The sequence below is a fragment of the Mchenga conophoros genome, linkage group LG14 (genome assembly GCF_057382185.1).
Source record: "Mchenga conophoros isolate Kocher_MC1m ecotype Shallow Benthic linkage group LG14, M_conophoros_male_GT1.1, whole genome shotgun sequence".
NCBI classification, from domain to species: domain Eukaryota; kingdom Metazoa; phylum Chordata; class Actinopteri; order Cichliformes; family Cichlidae; genus Mchenga; species Mchenga conophoros.
Window position 1 is genome coordinate 16,518,303 of NC_140539.1, and position 20,576 is coordinate 16,538,878.

Here is a 20,576-nt window from a genome sequence, read left to right on the forward strand (position 1 = left end):
CTGCTCCAACAACACATGATATATTACACCACAATATTTTTATTTAACAACAATTCATCTAAAATGCAACCCAAACAGCTTGCCATGAACTTTCTGACAAAAAGTCTAAATGCAGTGTTTCCATAATTTGCATCTCGTCACTAAGTCTTTATGGAGCACGAGTGAATATGTGAGTTTCTAACGCACACAAATTGCTTCAACTAATCAAACTCATCCGACCGGGCAAACTCTAATTTCAAACATCCTGTTGTGGTGTCACAACATTGCCAAAGAAAAGAGATAAGTATTGCCTAAAAAAAAACAGATCCTCATCTCTTTCTGTTTTTTCATTTCCTTACACAGCACATTGCAGACCATAAATCCACAAGATTACAGCAAAACGTCATTTGGATGTTATGGCATGCCACGGTTATATATGAACAAGCTGTGACTCTCTGGGTAACAGAATAAATTAGATTACTAAGTTTTTTTTTGGTTTGGTTTTCCTGACAGAGCCAATGTGTCTTCATGCTGGTTTCACTGTGCCTCTATAACAGTAGACTTTAGCATACTGGACTTTAAATCAGTTTAAGTACGACAACACAATGAAGCACCTCAGAGAGCGACGCTGCTTATTGTTCTGTGGTGCTGACACTCGATTGGCTTTTTCAAATTTCAGCTCTTCAGTCGCTTTGGAAGAGCTTTTGGCAGATTGGCTCCAGTTCTTTTCATCGACTGAATATGCTAAAACCTTTTTGATTTTTTTTTTTTTTTGATTTTTAGTGACAGAATGTTCGGCTGAGCTGTTGCTTCTACAACACTCTAAAAATATTCATCGATAGGAGCGCAGATCTCACATGTGAATGCTCAATATGTCCCTTTGGCTGTGTAGTTGTGCATTTTGTGGTTTTAGAGCAAAATGCAGAATTTATATGTAGACTCTATTTAAAAATTAGTTGTAAATGTAGCAGTGTTTACCTTTGCCTTTAACAATAATGCTGAAGACACTCATTCTGAGAAATCTTTGAACCTAATGCATTTTAGATGGGAAAGAATCAAAGAACAACTCACTGAATAAAACCGTTCATAGTGAGAGCTGCAGAGAGGATCATTGGTGTCTCTCTCCCCTCCCTCTAGGACATTTACAGCACCCGTCTCACTAAAAAAGCCCTTTGCATAGCGGCTGATCCCACGCACCCAATGCAAAGCTTCTTCAAGCTGCTGCCGTCGGGGAGGAGACTGCGGAGTCTCCAGGCCAGGACCAGCAGGCTGAAGGACAGCTTCATCCATCAGGCTGTCAGGAAGCTTAACTCCCTCCCGATTCTGCCCCCTCTCCCCTCTCTCCTCCACGGTCTCACTGAACTCTGTCACACACACACAAACACACACACTCTCTGACTCACTCACTGGCCTGCACCAGTTACCAGTCACTTTGTGAAGCATTGGACTGCCATTACCTCATAAGACTTTGTTGTTACACTTTCTCTTACCGTACATTACTAAATCTCCATTTGCACTATTTGCCTATTTGCACTACTCTGCCTGGTTTACACTCAATGTCACTTACCCATTATATTGTATATTGTATAGCTTTCTTGTTATATGTAAAATTGTATTTATTTAAATTTTTACTTTTTAATTATTTTACTTGCATTTTTAATCACTTTTATATTTAAATATATTTAAATGTTCATTTGCTATTTATCTAGGGATTGAGAGTAACGCAATTTCTATTCTCTGTATGTCCTGTACATGTGGCAGAATCGACAAATAAAGTTGACTTTGACTTTGACTATAAAGTCAGCTGGTAGGCAGAAGTTAGAGCTATTTCTGTTATCAGACAGATTGACTGTCTGATATATATGTATGTATATATATATATATATATATATATACACATACATATATATACATATATATACATATATATACACATATATACACATATATATATATATATATACATATATATACATATATATACACATATATACACATATATATATATATATATGCGTGTATATATGTGTATATATATATATATATATATATATATATATATATACACACATATATATATATATATTTATATATTTATTAGGGGTGCAACGATATTCGTATCGATATTGAACCGTTCGATACAGTGCTTTCGGTTCGGTACGCATATGTATCGAACAATACAAAATTTGTAATTTATCTTATCAACTTTCCTTCTGACGATGCTGTCTGTGTTGAGCGCTCAGTGAATCTGCATTTGACTACTCCGCCTAGGGTCGACAGTGCAGCCTAGGCGGAGTAGTCGAACGCAGATTCACTGAGCGCTCAACACAGACAGCATCGTCAGAAGGAAGAGCGCAGGGCAAGCTAGCGAGACAGAAGTTAAGCTCTCCTTACAACATGGACCTCCCCCACCCTCATTCAGATCTGGCGTTTGGAATTATTTTGGTTTTCATGTGACGTATGACCCTGAAGGTAAGTGAGTCATGGACTAAAGTAAAACAGTATGTTGGATGTGCCATGCAATGCTCAATTACATGGGTGGGAACTAGTGTGTTAGCGCAGTTAGCTCGTTAACGTGTTGGCCGTCTAGCCCCATGCACGGGGCGATCGGCGGTAGCTCGTTAACGGAGATTTGCCGCGTTGTGGCGTTAAGGTCATTTCAACGAGATTAACCTGAAAGCACTAGTGGGAACACAACGAATATGACTGCACATTTACGCCGACATCATCCTAGTGCAAAGACAAGTGGAAGCAGACAAAAAACAAGCAAGCATGCTACTAACTTTAGCCGAGTCATTTAGACAGCTGTTTAATATGTTGCTGAGAATATAGCCCAGAAGAAGCGGATAGTATAGCTTTTATTTTGGAAAGAGACATTTCTCTGTAATAAACTCTCTTTTCCAAAGATGAGTGATTCCTCAATCAGATACAGGGCTTGCAATATCGCTAGCCCGACGTCCAGAGCTAGCGATTTTTTTCAGTCGGGCTACCAAAATCTATCTCTTCCCTGCCCGTCGGGCTATTGTAGGAAGGAAAAATATATGTCAATGCTTTTGCATTCTTTCGGAAATGTAGCTGGGTAATTATGTCATTGGCATCGGTGAGCCACTGTCAATATGTGACATATTGAAGTCGCGTTTGAATTTGCGCTTGTTTTTTTGCTTTCACTTTGCAATCGCGGAACTGTGTATAGAGAGCGACAGCACTGATCTGTGAGTGATGATAATTTGCGCACCAATTCCTCTGACATCGTCTTATTAATCGTTAGCTTACTATGCAAACATGACAAGTGAAATCTCCCGCAGCAAGCTTAAACATGTGAGAGGTTGATCGCGCAGAGAATCGCTGAGCTTATGTGAGTGCGTGTGTAAAAGCAGCAGGATTTATATTTGACTACGATGACCTGGATGACTGAGAACCTTCACAGACAGATATATATTTTAGTTCTGCTGAGCCAAATAAGACAGGTCAGGGTGAAGAAGTGACAGCCAAAGAAAAGCTTACCACAAAACGGAGAAGTTATGACAAATCAGACTATAAGGCAAAAAGAAAGTGCAGCTTTATGGTTTCATGGACAAAATAATTTCTGTGGCTGCAATATGACGAGCTAAATAACCAGGGCTGCACATAAGTGGTCCGCAGGTGCGCATTCGCTGTCAAAATAAAAAACACGCACAAGGGTTAGGGTTTAATTTAAAAACTGTACTTTTGAGTTAAAATATATATTTATAATTTTAATAAATGACAAATTAAAAAGGCATGAACATTTTTTTTGTATCGAAAAAATATCGAACCGTGACACCAAAGTATCGAACCGAACCGAACCGTGAATTTTGTGTATCGTCATTAACATTTTGTAGTAGGTTTGAGAGGAGGAAACTGGACTCCTCAGTCCAGTAGATATGCAAAAAAAGCTCCTCAGATGAGAAGCGAAACATCTTCAAGGAACTAAAGAAGTCTAGTTTCCTTCACTCAAACTACTAGGATCACCATGAATTGGATGACTGAAACCCTTCACCAGCTATTAAGGAAACATTAAGTAACTTTTTGTATCATGTTGTGTATCGCTGCTGGACGTCCCCCACTTATTCCAAAAGAACTTATCCAGCGAAAAAACTAAAGCTATGAAGTATATCAGAGAACAGCATTTACTTCAAATTGCTTAAAATTTAGGATCTCAGTCTTCAAATTCGTAGCTTCAGATTTTATGTGAAAACAGCCTTTTTGTGTCCATGTCTTAAAATATGTGGAATAAAAGTAAGCTTACTCTAGTTCCTTATGTCTATAGGAGGATGCTGATGATGTCTGTGTTGAGGCTTTGGCTGAGGAGGTGATGAAGATTTACGTGCTGGAGAACCAAGATGGGTCACTCAAACCTTGTGATGTAGGGATCGTTATTGAGGGCATAACTGTTCTCGGTAATCTCGGGATCTCAGCAGAGCCTGTTGCTATCTGTTGGGACTAGTCTATGCTGTGGATCTGAAATAAACCAACAATCTCAAATATTGCTTCGAGGTACTTCAAGAAGTGTTCCTGGAGCTGGATCCCGCAAACCTTTCAGCCAAGGTTCAGAGACTGAAGAATCACCTTGTGCATTGTAGATGACTACATTTCAGAAAATGGGACTTTTTGAATGGATATCCATCAAAAGGTTAATGCATTGCCTTGATGTGATGTGATTTCCATTATAGAGAAAGCATTTTTGGAATAACAAAATCTCAAATATGTCAAAAAAGCAAAGGGAATTGTTCTAAAAAATAACCATAACCTGAAAGATGTTTTTCATACAGGCCAGTAGCCTGAGGGAGGGTCTAAGCTTGTTCTTGTGTTATCACAGTTCTTGTGTAATTTACTAGGAGATGGAACATAAACCATGAGCCTTTTTCATTATTTTGAGTGCTGCCAGCATTGCTGCAGAGGTTGGAGGCGTGGAGGGTCAGCCTGTCAGTGCTCAGACCACACGCCACACACTACATCAAATGGCTATCGTCCCAGAAGAACTTCTCTGAAGATAATGCACAAGAAAGCCCACAAACAGTTTGCTGTAGACAAGCAGACTAAGGCCCTGGATTACCTGTGGTCTGATGAGACCAAGACAAACCTATTTGGGGTTTGTGGCGGCATCCAAGTGAGGAGTACAAGTGTGTCTTGCCTACAGTCAAGCATGGTGGTGGGATGTCATTGTTTTGGGCTGCATGACTGCTGCTGGTACCTGAGAGCTACAGTTAAAGGAGGTAACCATGAATGCCAACATGTACTGTGACATACTCAAGCAGAGCATGGTCCCAACCCTTCAGAAACAGGGTCATAGGACAGTATTCCAACATGATAACAACCCCAAACACACCCCCAAAAAGACCAGTGCCTTGCTAAATAAACTGAGTGTAAAAGTACTTGACTGCCCAAGCATGTCTCCAGACTTCAACCATATTGAGTTACTGAACTCAATTGAGTTATTTTGAGGTGACGGCAAATTTACTCTGTTATACAAGCTGTACACTGACTACATTACATTGTATCAAAGTGTCATATCTTCAGTGTTGTCCCATGAAAAGATATAGCAAAATATTTATGTAGTCCCTTTTGTGAGATACTGTAAATGCAGGACTCGAAGGTAAATGAAAACTAACCTTTAACTAGTTTAAAAGCTCATGTACAAAAGTTGCAACATCCATACTCTTAACCAGAAGCATGAAGCACATGAGCGAATGAACACAGTAATGACAAACAGACACTCTGCCAAGGTCTGAACAGAGATCGAGGCTAAATATACAGGGAGTGCAGAATTATTAGGCAAGTTGTATTTTTGAGGAATAATTTTATTATTGAACAACAACCATGTTCTCAGTGAACCCAAAAAACTCATTAATATCAAAGCTGAATGTTTTTGGAAGTAGTTTTTAGTTTGTTTTTAGTTTTAGCTATTTTAGGGGGATGTCTGTGTGTGCAGGTGTCCATTACTGTGCATAATTATTAGGCAACTTAACAAAAAACAAATATATACCCATTTCAATTATTTATTTTTACCAGTGAAACCAATATAACATCTCCACATTCACAAATATACATTTCTGACATTCAAAAACAAAACAAAAACAAATCAGCGACCAATATAGCCACCTTTCTTTGCAAGGACACTCAAAAGCCTGCCATCCATGGATTCTGTCAGTGTTTTGATCTGTTCACCATCAACATTGCGTGCAGCAGCAACCACAGCCTCCCAGACACTGTTCAGAGAGGTGTACTGTTTTCCCTCCTTGTAAATCTCACATTTGATGATGGACCACAGGTTCTCAATGGGGTTCAGATCAGGTGAACAAGGTGGCCATGTCATTAGTTTTTCTTCTTTTATACCCTTTCTTGCCAGCCACGCTGTGGAGTACTTGGACGCGTGTGATGGAGCTTTGTCCTGCATGAAAATCATGTTTTTCTTGAAGGATGCAGACTTCTTCCTGTACCACTGCTTGAAGAAGGTGTCTTCCAGAAACTGGCAGTAGGACTGGGAGTTGAGCTTGACTCCATCCTCAACCCGAAAAGGCCCCACAAGCTCATCTTTGATGATACCAGCCCAAACCAGTACTCCACCTCCACCTTGCTGGCGTCTGAGTCGGACTGGAGCTCTCTGCCCTTTACCAATCCAGCCACGGGCCCATCCATCTGGCCCATCAAGACTCACTCTCATTTCATCAGTCCATAAAACCTTAGAAAAATCAGTCTTGAGATATTTCTTGGCCCAGTCTTGACGTTTCAGCTTGTGTGTCTTGTTCAGTGGTGGTCGTCTTTCAGCCTTTCTTACCTTGGCCATGTCTCTGAGTATTGCACACCTTGTGCTTTTGGGCACTCCAGTGATGTTGCAGCTCTGAAATATGGCCAAACTGGTGGCAAGTGGCATCTTGGCAGCTGCACGCTTGACTTTTCTCAGTTCATGGGCAGTTATTTTGCGCCTTGGTTTTTCCACACGCTTCTTGCGACCCTGTTGACTATTTTGAATGAAACGCTTGCTTGTTCGATGATCACGCTTCAGAAGCTTTGCAATTTTGAGACTGCTGCATCCCTCTGTAAGATATCTCACTATTTTTGACTTTTCTGAGCCTGTCAAGTCCTTCTTTTGACCCATTTTGCCTAATAATTATGCACACCTGATATACGGTGTTGATGTCATTAGACCACACCCCTTCTCATTACAGAGATGCACATCACCTAATATGCTTAATTGGTAGTAGGCTTTGGAGCCTATACAGCTTGGAGTAAGACAACATGCATGAAGAGGATGATGTGGACAAAATACTCATTTGCCTAATAATTATGCACTTCCTGTATACATGAGGTAATTAGAGGGAGTGGAAACACCTGGGGAACTAGACACAGCAGAAACCAGTCAAGATGATGAGACAGGGGAAGAAAAACTTGAGGTAAGTGAAATGAGACTGGGGGAAGTAACTACATGGGGAAACACATGACAAAGATTGCAAGGCGCTGAGGAGGCAAGGAAAATCTGAAAACACAACACAAACATTTAATACTAATGAACCTCCAAGTCTACAAAACATAACACGCCCTACAAAAGAAAAGAAAACTCTAAACAGAAGCTAAACCAGTAAATATTAACTAAAACACTAAAACTCAAAATGATAAAATCAAAGGCGGTGACATCGTCTTTTTGCTTCTATCAGCTTACAGGCCCATGCAATGACGTTGCCTCCACCATGTCTGACAGATAATGCGACATGCTTCAGATCGCGAGCTGTTTTCTTTTCCTGTTATTTTATACAAGTTAATCATGGTTTCATCTGTCCACAGACCTTTTTCATAACTCTGCAGGCTTTTTTAAATCGCTGCAGTTCCTGAACAAAAATGCTTGTAAACCCCCTTAAATTAACACTATGTGTCTGCATTTAAATCACCTGAAGTGCAGATTCTCTACTGTTTGATTTAAAATCCATTGTGGTGTTGGCTTATTAAAAAAATGCCAAAGAAACAACACAATATTTAAAATAAAGAAAAATCTTCAGAAATATAAAGGCCAAGAAAACAAAGCCTGAAATTACACCTATTTTTTTTTGTACTTGATATAAAATTGAATTATAAAGTCTTATTTCTCGGAGCTAGACGGATTAAGAACTCACCTTTCAGTCTTCAACACTCTGACTTATGCTCCACTTAGAGGGCTAATATTATGTGCTGCTGAACTGAAATGTGGGTTGTTTTCTTTGCTTCATTTCCGTCGAGTTAAAAAAACATTTAACTATTCAAGCTGTTGTTACTCACCCTGTTTATTCAAATGTTCTTGAGCATGCACTAGCCAATCAAATCATATTAGGCATATATATTAACTATCAAATGTGATGTTGCAACTAAGTTTTTTTAGATACAAGGTGCACAGTGTGAAATGCAATAAACTTATAAGACTTTGAAAATATCACAGTCTGTCGGTGTCTTAAGGCTTGGAGAGTTGTTGGTAATTTAGCTTTGGATATGTAGATGCAAACTGAGGATATAAGGTTGCTGTGCATATACTGTTAATAATATACAGAAAGGGAGTGATGCATAGGTTTTACAAGGCAATAAACTCAGCAACATGAAAGTACTAAGAATGTTTGATTACTTTGTGAGAACTTCATCAAAAAGGTCTCAAAGTGATGTTGCCCAGCTTGACATTTTCTAATATAAACGCTCATCATTTTCTACATCTGACATTTTTTCCATAATGTCCTTCGTAAACGTAAATCTCTCGCTATGCAGGTCCAGATGAAACTTGCTTCAAATGAGACCTTTGATAATAATAATATAAAAGAGGAATGTGTTTTCTGGATTTTTGGTTGATATTTTGTCTCTTGATGAAGAGGAAATTAGCATAAAATTAAGAAAAGATTCTTATTTTCCTTTTAAGTGAGCAAGCTTACAAATTATGTTAGAAACTACAAGAGAAGAAGCTGGTATAAATTACAAAACTTATATAAAAAGCTAATTTTTAAATACATTTTGACATTAGACGGTGAAACTTTTTGTCTTTGTTGGCACACACTTCCTAAACTAAACTCGAGAAAACAGAAGTTGAATTGCTATATTTAATCACACTGGGGTCTGACATCTATCCAGAGGCTATTATTTATGAGCAAGCGCGTGCCGTCTACCTTGATTTTTAAGTGCAGAGAAAAAGCTGTGACATGTGATTAAGGAGCAACTGCCAGGCGAGAATAGCCATCTGGAAACAGCTACAAGTAGGTAATTAGTCCTGAAAAAAACACACACCCTTCCAGCTGCAGAAGAAGAAAATACATTAAATATATTTAGCTCCTCTGAGGACCACAGAGATGCTGCTCATTAGCAGTTAATGGAAAAATGTTTTACTTTTCGACAGCAGTCAGGTTTCTTTGAATCAATATGCCCAATGCAACCCTTCTGTGGCCACTAAAATTACCTACACATGATATTAAATTGTAAGACAACACACAGTGAATCAGTTCATTGTATTCTCTTTCTGTTTCTATGACTATATAGATAGAAAACAATGGGATGAAGTTTAAAAGCATCTTTTACCATAAGACAACAGATGGCATGGTTTCTTATTCCAGAAACTTGGGAATCCATGCAATTTGTTATGCAGATTTCACTACTCAGAAATGATTACCTTCCAAATATCCATTGAGACCAGGTGCAATCTTTTCACAATAGGATTCCAATAGCTTGGAAAATCAGTACTGTGCTGGCAGTCTATGATCTATAGTGCACATTAAAAAGAGAAGAGTGATCTTAAGAGAAAAGAGAAGTTTAATAAAAACCGCAGCAACAGCTGCCAATTCATGCTAACTATCCCCTAAAAACGGTTAAAATCAAGCGACATCATTAAACACAGACCCACAGTTTAAATGCAGAGCTCTATTTTTTGGTCTTTGAAAGTGGCACAAAAATCTGTGTTTTTAATACAAATCACTCATCCCACATAGGCGGAAAAGGCAACTGTGAAGCTTATTGTTTGCTGCTCAATGGAGAGCCAAGGCTCTAGCCTGTGTAGAATAATAGGGGTTTTAATAGATTCAAAAAGTGCAAAGCTTATCAGTGACAAGTATTAAAATGCCCACAGAAACCAGTCTTGCAGCTTAATCCACAACACAGCACACATTCAAAGTTTCCTTTGTATTGCATCAAAAAGCCCTCTCTCTCACTGATATACAAAAATTTCAAGCTTACTCCACGTTAAGTTTGTCTTTCATCTTTCTGACCTGTCATACTTAAAGTAATACATGAAAAAATATTGTTAAATGGATAGCTATGTTGGATCACTTTCAGTCTCTGTGACTAATATGATGGAGTATCAGTTTTTAAAGAAGTCACAGTCAAAAATTATAAAGAGGCATTCTTTAAATCTAAAGAAAAAGAAAACCTCCCTAGTGAGGTTTCTACACAAAGCCTTCTACTACATGGGCACGCCAAATAAAAGCCTGCTGAACTGACTTAATTTGTTCACACACATCTGTCAGCAAAATAAGTGCCCCATGAGACAGAATGAAAATGAAGTGATTGCGTCCCTTTGATCTCATATGGTTACGCATATGAGCACACAGTACGTATCTAAACCTATCCAAAGGCCATATGGAAGTAGCCTACCATCTCCAGACAAATGCACAAGTATGAATTAGGGTGGAGTTCAGTTTTGATTTTCAAGTGGCATTACCAACGCGTGCACAACACTGTGCCACTGTAATCAGTGTGTGACACAGCACTGAGCGATGGGAAAGAACACGGACTACAACGTGCAGTAATGTCAGTCATCTCGGTGGACTCCAGAGATAAGTGGAGAAACAGTTGTGACTGACCTGTCACTTGCAAGGGCGGCTAGAAGTCTGCCTCAATGAGAGGAGGGACGAGGCTCATTATGCTAGAACAAATGAAGCATGAGCTGTCAGAATCTGTCTGACTGCCAGGCTAATACGGACCATAGCAAACCAAAATTCCTGCCTACAGTGAAAGACATTTCATAATTTTACTGTGATTATCTTTTTCTTTTGAAATAATATTTATATGTAATATGGAATAGTGTCTCCCTTTGCTTTGGATGCATTTGACAGCTGCCATTCTGCATCAGTTTTACAGAAATCTGTCTCTGCAAGAACCCCAGTGTCACAGCTTTAAGCTACTATAGTAGTATAACAGTGCTAAAGCATGAAAAACATGACATATAAAAGCATGTAGTGATATGAAGTGCAATACATGGTAAAAGGTTATAGAATTTGTTACTGTTTTGATACAACATATAAAATCTCTGATAAACTACGTGAAATACTGGTTCTGTTGTTTTCAGTGCTGTTTCTGGAAATCCTTACCCTCTGTTGTATTTCCCAGCTATCAACTGTTCTGGTGACTGTTACTGACAGAAACGAATTCTCCCATTTCATAGCTCATACGAAATGAATTAATAAATCACAAAGCCTCCTATGGCTCAAAATATCTAAATCTGAGGTCTAATCTTTGACTCCAAGCTTTATTTTGACACATGAGTTGCCATGGCGTGCTTTTTTTTCAGCTTAAGAAAAAGTATCATTTATGATTATTTTTTCTCTCTACTCAGGTATCCTCCAAAACTCCAACACCTACATTTAGTCTCAGATGAGAGACGACCACATCACTTCCTTTCTTGCTACATTACACCAAATATCTGTTTGCTATAGAACTGATTCTAAACTTTTTATAAACACTTTTAAAACTTTGAATGGCTTTCCACTTACCTACATCACAGATTTACTTTACTTGTGAACTGGGCTGCTGCCTACATTCCTCAATTACCTTTCTAATTGCACCCTTAGTCCCCCCCATTCCCTGCAGCTGTGGGACTCTTTAGTGCTAACTTAGTTTAGCAAACTCAAATCACTCCTCGTAACTTTCTTTCACAGGAAGACTCTTTCTTTCTTTCTTTTTTTCTTTCTTTCTTTCTTTCTTTCTTTCTTTGTACAGTAAAGTGATTGCTCATCTTCTTTTATATTCCTCCTTACATCTGTTTTTAATTTTACTGGTTATTATTTTATTCACACAGTTCTTTTCTTTACGTTTCAAGCACTAGTTTTATTATTTTATTGTTTGTTTGTTTTTGCTCTAACAGTGTTGAACTCTATTTTATGCTCTATTTTTATGGTTTTACTGTGTGTTATACAAATATTGTTGCAAATACAAAAACAGTCACTGAAAGGCCACCTTCATTTGATATCCAAATGCTCACATTTCACTGAACTTGCATTGAAATACATGAAATAGTCAAAAACTGAGAAATGTAAGTACACAGATATGCAATCCCTGGTAAGTTCCAGACTCTCGTTACATGTCCTTTTCATTTAAGGGTTTATTAATGGAGTCATATGAAAGTAAAAATGCAATAAAGATCAATAAGACAGAGACTTTGTGACAGATATTACATTCTTAAAAATAGCGTAAAATGAATAAGAGCTTAGGTTTTATTGTATTGCTCATGGATATGTGAAGCATGCTGTAGGAGTTTTAGACACACTCATTACATTTGCTCAGCAGCCAAGTGGACCACAGTTGGATAGTTTGAGCTGTGTCACAGTGTTGGAGCCAACACTGTCATTACTGAGGACCATCTCGTTAAAATGGACAGCTGTGTGTATGAGGCCTGCTTGTAATCTTGTAGATACCTGGTGGGCTCTACATATAAGCTCCTATAAGTCCCGTCTGACATGTTTGAGCTGCATACTGAATATTCTCCGTGTGTTTTCTTTTCTGCTGTCAAAGATCCTACACACAGATCCTCTCACTTGCATCTTTAAATACTTACTAAAGCCTGGCTGTGGAATAATGCAACACTGATGTAAAGTCTATTATGTTAATTGAGGAGAATTTCTTGATAACAGTTGCCCTCTCCTTGCTTTGTTTTATTGGTCACGAAAAACACGTTTCTCTGTAATCAAATGAAAAATGGTTTAGAAGACGGAAAGCAATAAAAAACAGGTATAGTGAAAAGTAATAAACAGTTATTCTTACAAAGCTTCCTCGGAGGACACAGTTCAGCGAAATAGCCAAATGAGCAGGATACAACCACAGACACAAGGACTAAGGGTCATTAAATATCACCCAAGACAAGGAACACAGCGACAGACTGACATCAAACAAAAAGAAGCAGAAAACAGGAGACAATTTTTAAGACAAGCTGTAACAGGAAAGGTTGCTGTCAGTGGCAATCTTGAGGGACTGGATACAGATGAAGCACAGAAAAGAGGAAAACTGCAGTGCAGGGCCTACACAAGGCACTGAGTGCACAATGCTCACAATATTTATGATGATTAGTGAGCAACTTTTTTTAATGGCTTAATATATTCCAAATCTGATTGACCAAAGCCACTAGCAATTTTAATGATCCCCCAACGCAAACTAAATATTAAACACTGTTAAAGCTTCTAAAAGAGGGTGTCATCCAACAGTGTTGGAGGCTGGTCTAACTGGAAAACAGAGGATAGCAGGGGTTAGGCGCTCAAGGGGAGAACACACTTAAAAGCTAATGTTTTATGATGTTTCCAACCAGTTTCCCCTTTGTCAGTTTTTTTACATTTATCTTTAAAAATGCTGAGGTCGCTAATTGATTCATTTTGTTGCCAGTTTCAGTAACTGCAATTATATTTTTTTCAGCTCTTTCAAGGGCAAACCCTTAAATGCTTCTACAAAATTTACACTCATCCCTTCAGTAGTTATTTTATGCAGACGCATGAATATTGCCCTCATGGTGGTACTGGAGGTCAAATCAGGGAACGAATAAAATCATTAGGATTAATTATCTCTTTCTCCTGAGTCTCTAGACCTAATCTCCTTCCTCCTCTTTTCACATCACCATTCTCATCATCGAGTGTTGAAATTTGGCACATCCCACAGATTTTGTGTAACAACAGGCCTGCCATTAATTATGCTAATTCTGCTTTTGGGGCTGTAAAGCTAAATCTGCCTGGGCAGCTTTTAGCACGATAAATATCCACTCCATTATAGCTGACATGCTATGGTTTAGACCGCTCTATTGTGTGTGCAATAAATGTCTACAGATTATCTAATAAGCAGGAAAGGATGTCATTTAGTATTACAGCAAATAGTTCAATGCACAGAAAACACAGACAGTCATTTGTGAAAGGTGATTGTGACGCTGATGTGCAATCTAAATGTTTAAAGAAACCTGCAAATTTCTGTAGTTAAATGGTCTCCAGGACAGGACAGGAAATAACTGCTGCTTGCAGCACACAAAAATAAAAATGTTTTCCTCATGTAAGCGTCATGATGACAGTTGCTAATTATTGCATGTGCTGTGCCCACCCCCTGGTTTTTGTTTTTGTCTCATCTTCCCTCTGGTGTGACATACAAGCAGTTAGTTTTGCTTGCAAGTTGGCTGCTAATTTCCCTGAGGTAAAGCAAGTTGCTTCCTTGCATTAGCTAAACACTTATTCAGTTTTATCATTTCAGCTTTGTTGGATAAAAAACAATGAGATTAGACAGTGAGAACTGAACTAATATGGAGCGTAATAATATCCGGGACGCTCATAACCAAAAGTGAACTGTAATTGTGGGAAAATGAAAACAGGAACAAGACAATCATTTAGCATTCATTTCACATATTAATGCTTAAATATGATGCATAAGTACAGCTTAATATTGCAGTAAAGATTCTTCAGTATCAACTGATCTGATCTGTCCTCTCTCACTAGGAAAAAGGAAAGTTCTGTCGTTGCTCTGATCTAGCTCAAAGGAACAAAATCTATAGTTTGATTTCCACTGAACTCATTTCACTCTATTATGTTGCCACAAGAAAAAAAACTAATGTCACCTGCACAGAAAAAAGCAGGTGACATTCTGTCAACAAACAGGAACCACATATACATATAACTGATGCTACACTTGTAATGAATCAAAAATGCGAACTGAACGATTTCTGCAAATCAGAATTGATTCACTATGTGAAAGTAACTAGGAAAAAACATGTCTCGATGAATTGTGAAACAGAAGTAGCATGTGTGAAATAAATCTTCATTAAAGGAAGTCAATAAGTAATTCAATATGTTGAAGGAGTAGGTACTAATTAAACACCGGACGATATATACTCAGCGTGTCTCCCAAGATGTTAAGTCCGTCAGGCTTACAATAACACCTGCTAATACCAGTAAAACATGCCAACTATGCAAGCGCTCTGTCAGAGCAGGTGATTAGTTGAAGAATGCAAACCAAGAGTTCAGACGTTACAGTTTGAAATGAGACCAACAAAGAATGCTGGATTTGATCATTTTGACACCTGGCATTATGTGCCAGGTGCCTTTAAAGACTTTAAAGTTAAACACCAGTACGTATGTAATATGTAACCACAAAGTGTCAAACCACAGAATTCAATTTAGACTTATAAACAATCATGCTGGAAAGCATCATGCAAAATTAAGAACGTGGATGCTGTCCAGATGGCACTGGGAGTCAAAACAATGAAATGCTGCTGCTCACAGAACGGTGGCAGGGAGTAAGGACTAAAAGAGATAACAAGCAGAAACCAGGATAAAGATGTGGTTATTTCTTCCACGGAACACATAAAAACCACTCAGACTCAGAACAAGACCTGACTACAGCTCATAGTGCTGCTGTACTATGACAAAATAAAGTGCAATACAGTAGTTACAGTAATAACTGCAGTTGCTTATAGTTAGCACTGCTGTCTCAAAGCAAGAGGGGTCTTGGGTTCAAACCCAGGTTTGGTCCGTTTGAGTAGCGTCTGCAGGTTTTTCTTCTGCCGGTGGAAAAAGAAGCCCAGGTAATAATACCTTGTCAGCCCTGGACACACATTTCCAGTGTTTTAGAAAACAAATACACCTTCTAGTGTTTATTGTTAATGACTAAATATAATTAAAATATAACACCTGCATTGGCACATGTATTATTATAGCATTATGGGCTCAGCAGGACATAGTCTGCAAGACAAAAAACACTCAATCCAGAGCAAAAGGTCAAATTCAAAGCGTAACCATGAACCTCTGCTTTTCATCTGACCACATACCGTGCTTTCATAAAGTAACTGGTTTTCATTGCAGTGACTACAGTTCCCCTGCTTTGTGATGTTTGTCGGACAGACGGGAAGCCGATGTGTTTTTAATCTAGAGCTAATAGTGTGAGTTTCAATATGGGCACTAGAGAGCACGAGAGTGACTCTGGGAATCCAATGGGAAGCAATCCAACATCAATCTTCATTCTGAGACAGTCAGTGAATGCTAAAAATAAACACATTAAGCTGACATTGACAAAATGCCACAGTTTGAACTATGAACCTGGAGGTGCCTCCTATACAAAGAGGAAAGCACATAATGTTGAGACCAAGCACAGAAATCTGATGGTCAACTGTTTGGGTGACAGAGCGATAATATACTGTGGCAACTAATAGAGATGAGAGGGGAGGATAAGCAAAATCACAGAAGTTCCAAGTTACAGCTTTGTACAGTCCTACAGGTGAGGTAATTAACTGGAATCTAACATCTGGTTTGCCATGTCTGCTAAATATTTAATTAGCTGAAAGTATAGTATTTCAAGTGGGTAAGCATGCAGAGGGTCTTGGTGCTGTTTGAGTTTGCTGGGGCTATTCTTATCTGTGTATATCAGTGAACACAACTATGATAAAGGCTAGCACCGGGTGCAGTACTTGTGAACGGTCTATATTGGTGGTAAAATTCTGCTCACTAAAAATGGATGAAAATTGATTAAGTTGATACTTTAATTTTTTTTATTTTTTTTTACGGTCAAGATTTGGTCCTCAGTTTAATTTTTGTCGAATCAGCTGTGATTACAAATACATAAAATGTGAGTTTCTTTCTCATTTCTACCTCTTCATATATTTTTGTTGACTGTCTTCACATTCCAGCAAATACTTATGCGGTGTGCAAGTTTATCCTGCTATTAATTACTATCAGCAATTTATCAGCATCTGCTCTGAACACTAACACTGTGATGACATCAGGTACAAGACAGGAGACAGTGTTTGCGTGCATGTACAGTCTGTCTGGTTGTGTTTGTGCATTTGTGACAGCAAGGACAGGTGAAAGTGAACGTGAGTGAGTTATTACACAGACCAAGCTCGTGTATTCAGCCATTGTTTCTGATGCAAACTTCCCCACATTGAAAAATCGCAGATTTTCAATAGATATTACAAGACTGTCATCTATTTTTCTAAGGAAATTAAACAATACATTCCCAACGGTGTTAGCTGCTTGAGAGAAGCTAGCACATTGTGTAGAGAGTATTGGTTTATAAGAAAGGCTGGCAACTGGCCAGCAACTAAGTAAGTGAGTTTGGTGTTAATCCTGAGTCGCAGGGATTTCTAATTACAGGAGAAAAATGTGAATAAGATCAAAACGTACAATCTTCAAATGTACTATAGAAACTGCTCTTTGGTGAGTGGCACAGAATGCATATGAACATTTATTGCATGGCTGAATATCTTTTTTTGCAGTGAATAAATTAATACACTGTGTTTGTATAGCTTTTGTTGTACTCTACGACACATTTATCAGGTGTGTTTTGTTGTCCCTACAATCAAAAGCACACAGATAACGGAACTCTCTCAGGTTCGTATCACAGTTAGTGCTAAACCTTGCAAATAATAGTGTCTATAATCTGAAACACAACACCTGCTTCTGTTGCAGTGTGTGCCATCATGATTTATAAGTCTGCACAGAAGAACAGCAGCATCAGTTTAATCTATAAAGGGTAGCTGGTTGAATGGTTGAAAAAGTCCAGGTGGTTGCAGAGTCAGGAGAAAAGGTGCTGGCACCAGGTCACAGCCCGTCTGCCGTCAACAAACTCGCTCTGGACCTCAGCTTAATCTTAATCTAATATATACAAGTCAGCTAGAGAGAAAGGAAAAAAAACTAATTAAAAGCTCCACTATTTGAACCTTGTGAAATAACTTCACTCTGATAAGGTGCTGATGTGGTGGTGATTGAGCCACAGTACTTCCTGTCCTCACATTCCCTTTGGCACTGCCCATGAACTAACATTTCAGGCACACTTGCATGCACATTTTCATTTTGCACATTCATTCAAACACATTCAAAGCAAACAGTGCAGCTGAACACAAGTACGAGCATGCAGCTTTAGCAAAAAAAAAGAAAAGAAAGAAAGAAAAAAAGAGCTGACATACGTTGCCTCAGTGAGTGATGTGAGGACTCATTCCTGGGTGAGAGTCAGAGATCAGTCTGCCAGAGCCATCTGTCAAGCAGGCTGGGTACAAAGGAAGTAGGAGCAAGTGTCCCTCTCCCTCCTTCCTGTGCGTCTCTCTTGCTTCACAACAAAGTCCCGTGTTGCGTTGGAGAAGAGAGCAGCACTCCACGAGCCGGGGAATCCTCTGTCAGACTAAAGCCAATTTAAAGCAGTTTAAATCCCAGATGAGAAGATGGAGCGATGCACCTCCCTCTTCTTCAGGAACGACGACTTGCTACCGCACAGCTCAAAACCCCCTCTCTCGGTTTCTTCGGTCTCCTTCTCCGCTCTCTTTCTCTCCCCTTCCTGATCCTGCTCCACTTGTACGTTCGCTTGCTCTCTCTCACTCTGGCATGCATTTTTATCCACTGTGGCTCAAGCCCCCACAGGCACGCATACACACACACTGCACTCTCCACACAAACATATGCAAATAACAGAGATAAACAAACACACCAAGAAAAAAGAAAAACTCCTGTCAGCTTCTTTAGAGTATTTGTCTTCAATGTAACTGGTTACTTCCTGCTGTTATGCAATCGAACGCGTGCTCCTGTGTTTTATTCGTGCTATCGACATGTTCTGAAACATAGCACAATATGAAGATAAACAGGGGCTCCTTGGACTATGAAAAATACAAGGTTGGCGTGTTTGCTGAATTAAATGGGATTATACTCAAGCTTTGATTTGTGGGTGAGAAAAGCTCACATGTTCAACTACGGGCAATGTGTGTGAAGGGATCTAGACTGAACCGAGCATGTTTTTTCCTAATTTAAAAAACTAATATGAAGTGAATGTGGACGAATGAACTTGGAAAAGCTGTTTTCCCACCATCACATAAAAAAGAGCTAAACTGTATGCGTGTCCCTGTTCACATAAACCTATCGTAAGCCTGATTCGATGCTCTCTAGAGATGTTCTATTTTGAGCGTTCAGTCGTAACGCACAACAGAAGAAAGAGGACAGCAAAGCGCTATTATGAGAATCTCCCCTAAAACTACCCTTCCCCCAACACCACCACCACTTCTGCCACCACCTCCCCATCTCCCTCCCTCTATGCTGAACATCTCCATGGTTTAAGGGGATAGCAGCAGGAGGGAAGGAGGAACATAGTTTTCGGAGAGATATAAATAGTGCTGGAGTGACCTGATCCATTAGCGCTTTGGTGGAGAAAGGTCCAGGTGGCCAAACACAGTGCCTGCTTGTAATAACAAGTGGGCTTGGAAACTGATCAGATCAATTTAGAAGGATATTTTAACACATGCTGTAAAAATGTCTTTGAATAAACTGATTTATTGTGAGTGAGTACACAGACGAGACATAAGAGTGAGCGAAGGCTTGATGAGCACATATTCTGATGGGGTGTCAGTCAAGTCCAAGAGCAGTTACAGATTATTCTAGTAAGTATTGATTTCGAACCTTCCCTAGCACACAAACAGAACGATTTGAATCGAGTTATTAGATGTTTCTCTGTTTCACCTGTTCTTACTGAGGCTTGAACCCAGTGTTTGTGTTGGCAGATAAGAAAAGAGCAACTGTGTCAACCAGTATGTTAAAGGTGGCCGACAGATATTCGGTTACCTGTTTGTTTTTATGAATGTAACGAAGCAAATGTTCCCTCTGTGAAGGGCATGCGTTTTATCTACAAAGGAACAAGCAACATTTGCATTCGTGTCCACGTTTGATCGCATACACTGTCTGCAAACGAATACACAAATATCTGCCCTTGACCAGGTGACTCGAGAATATACAGAGGCTATCTTGAAAATAAAATGTAGATTGAGAGAATTCAGCTATTTTAACAAAAAAAGAGAAAACAAACAGACCCCAAAACCCAATAAACCTACTTTATATGCAGATGAAACTCAAAATAAGTATAACAAATTTGAAATATATTAAAAACAGCCTAATAAAGTTAATCAAAAAAGCCCCGTGTGTTTGTTCCAATAGATGAAAAAGCAAAAGGAATTCAACATCATTAAAAAGTAGCATGACAGCTCTAATCTGTAGATTAACTCAAGGTTTAAAAAGTATGCACAGTGATGGAAATCGCCAGCCTGCGGTCTTTCTGCCAAAAGTGAGTTGGAGCCATGTAAGGATCAAAAGACAAACTTAACGTTCTTAAGTTTGGAGGATATTTTAACTGCCTTTAACACTATCCCTGCAAAACGTACATTTTTTTCCAGTAATTTGTGTTTTCATTTCAAGCAATAGTGTTAAAAATCTAACTTTAATAGATATATGTAAATATATTCACAGAACAAAAATGTTGTGGGAGGTCTTGAATGATTGGGGATTGATGAGTCACTGCTAAGTTAGAAAAACACTGTTATCTGATCAGAAACCACACAGAAAAGCAGGTTTCAGATCGTACTGCAGTACGGTGCA

The 20,576-nt window shown here is 38.8% G+C and overlaps 1 protein-coding gene across 1 annotated transcript in view; it reads right to left on the reverse strand.

The window, feature by feature from the left end:
- gramd1bb (GRAM domain containing 1Bb) overlaps nt 1-18,502 on the reverse strand; it is a 111,821-nt gene extending 93,319 nt beyond the window's left edge. Inside the window, exon 1 of the mRNA XM_085245564.1 lies at nt 18,134-18,502. The gene's annotated coding sequence lies outside the window, so the exon portion shown is untranslated. The remainder of the gene's footprint in view (nt 1-18,133) is intronic.
- Between the last annotated feature and the right edge of the window lie 2,074 nt (nt 18,503-20,576).